Genomic DNA, 2,507 nt, shown 5'->3' on the forward strand with positions numbered 1-2,507 from the left:
GGAGGCAGAGGTTACAGTGAGCTAAGATCGTGCCACTGCACTCCAGCCTGGACAACAGAGCTAGACTCTGTCTCAAATATAAATAAATAAATAAATAAATAAACAAACGTGAGTATAGCATTTCTTAACTTCAGTGCAATAGACCAAAACAATAAATAATTACTGGTAAACACAAGTTTATTGAAAGCACAATATCCAAGAGTACATAAATGATCATATGAACAGAAGTAACTTAAATCCATAAATCCTTCTTCAAGACACTGGGGATCCAGTACGATGACAATATGCCACAGTTGTTTTTTAGTTTATGTCTATTGCTCTAGTGAATTGCATTAGCCTTCTTTCTTCTTCTATTATCTAATACAATACCGACTTCCCTCCCAATATATTATGGCAGCTACTATTAAAATGCCAATGTTGGCTGGGCGCGGTGGCTCACACTTATATTCCTGATCACTTGAGGTGTTTGAGACCAGCCTGGCCAACATGGTGAAACCTCGTCTGTACTAAAAGTATTAAAAAATTAGCTGGGTGTGGTGGCCCGCGCGCCTGTTACCCCAGCTACTTAGGAGGCTGAGGCAGAAAAACCGCTTGAAACCAGGAGGTGGAGGTTGCAGTGAGCCGAGATCATGCCACTGCACTCCAGCCTCAGTGACAGAGGGAGATCCTGTCTCTAAATATATAAATAAATTAATTAAATAAAAATAACATGCCAGTGTTGCTGTGGTGAGCAACTCTGTGATCAGGAATATAAGAATACAACCTGTCAAATTGGAGGTGATTAATTATTTTAACATGAGACTGATTAAAGATGATTCTACTTAAACAAAAAGAAAGCAGCTGTGAGTTTGTCTTATATTTAACCTTCGTATTCATAATTGCTGACCACGATACACAAATGAGCAAAAGATTTCATGGCAATGCTAGTTCATTCCATTTGTTTCAGGATACTCCAGCAGCACATAAACAAAAATTGGAATAATACAAAGAATAATAGCATAATTTTTTTAATTAAAATTTTAAAAATTAAAAAACCAAGAAACTAAAAAAAAACTTAAAAATTTTTTTTTTCAGGGAAGCATCTGTCCCCATTGCCAAATGCGAATTAACAGCCAAGCCAGGTGTGGTGGCACCTGCAGTCCCAGCTACTCTGGAGGCTAAAAGGGGAAGATTGCTTGAGCCCGGCAGTTCCAAGCTGCAGTGAACCATAATCGTGCGTCTGCACTCCAGCCCAGGCAAAAAAGCAAGACCCTATCTCAAACGAAACAAGATAAAAAGAGGCCAGGCACGGTGGCTCATGCCTGTAATTCCAACAGTTTAGGAGGCCAACGTGGGCAAATCACTCGAGGTCAGGAGTTCAAGACCAGCCCCGCCAACATGGTGAAACCCCATCTCTACTAAAAATACAAAAAAGAGCTGGGCGTGATGGTGCACACCTGTAATCCCAGCTACTCGGGAGGCTGAGGCAGGAGAATCACTTGAACCTGGGAGGTGGAGGTTGCAGTGAGCCGAGATGGTGCCACTGTACTCCAGCCTGGGCAACAGAGCGAGACTCCATCTCAAAAAAAAAAAAAAGAGAAAGAATGAATAGCCAAAAGTTTGGCCAAAAATGGAAGCAATTAATAGCTATCTATAGAGTAGCTGTAATACAAAGGGCATCCAGATGTTAAATGAAACAATTTTTATGTTAGGGTAACATCAAGTTAATATTAACGATGGGTTAATTCTACCCTAAACATAAGTCTTATCTGAATGAAAACTCAACAAAAATTTTAAACTGAACTACAGGGCTTCTGGCACACATAAGACCTAAATCAGAAATGATGTTTTTTTTTTTATACAGCATAGCCGTGCCCTTTTTCTAGCTTGTCTCTGTGTTATCGAAGTGAATAAATGAAGGAAGAAAAAAAAACCAAACAGATGATTCTAAGTCAGCAGTTGCAGAGGTAAGAGAAGAATCATTGTTTCCTTCACTTTAAGGCCCCTAGAGAGTCCTCCCTCAGGAAGTACAGTGGAAAAATCAATGCCAGATGGCGCTCAAGGAGATGCTGCTAATGGTTCTGCTATTGTTAAATCTCCTGTGGAGAAAATTCCCTCACAGTCAATCAATACAGTAATGCAGCTCTACAGACTTTCCATCTCAGGAACCACTGACCTCCATTGTAGGTGACCACCTGGCTCAGTGTCACCCCACAGGCCCCAGCAAAGACTATATCTTATGGTACCAATAATTTATAACTTTGTTCAGACAAAGCAGCAGAAATATCCCCCCCTTCCACCTTTTATTTGTTTTTAAATGGTATTTTAACCAATTAAGGAAAATTCATAAATAATACCAGCTACTACTTATAAGGCACTCATTATGTACCAGTATGGTGCTGAGCATATTACATCGATTAACTCATTGCATTCTTAACTTTTGGACAGGTATTATCCTCATTTAAAGTTAAATATTGGGCCGGGTGCGGTGGCTCAAGCCTGTAATCCCAGCACTTTGGGAGGCCGAG

This window comes from Trachypithecus francoisi, unplaced genomic scaffold, assembly GCF_009764315.1.
Source record: "Trachypithecus francoisi isolate TF-2019V2 unplaced genomic scaffold, Tfra_2.0 Lachesis_group19, whole genome shotgun sequence".
In the NCBI taxonomy this organism is placed as follows: Eukaryota; Metazoa; Chordata; class Mammalia; order Primates; family Cercopithecidae; genus Trachypithecus; species Trachypithecus francoisi.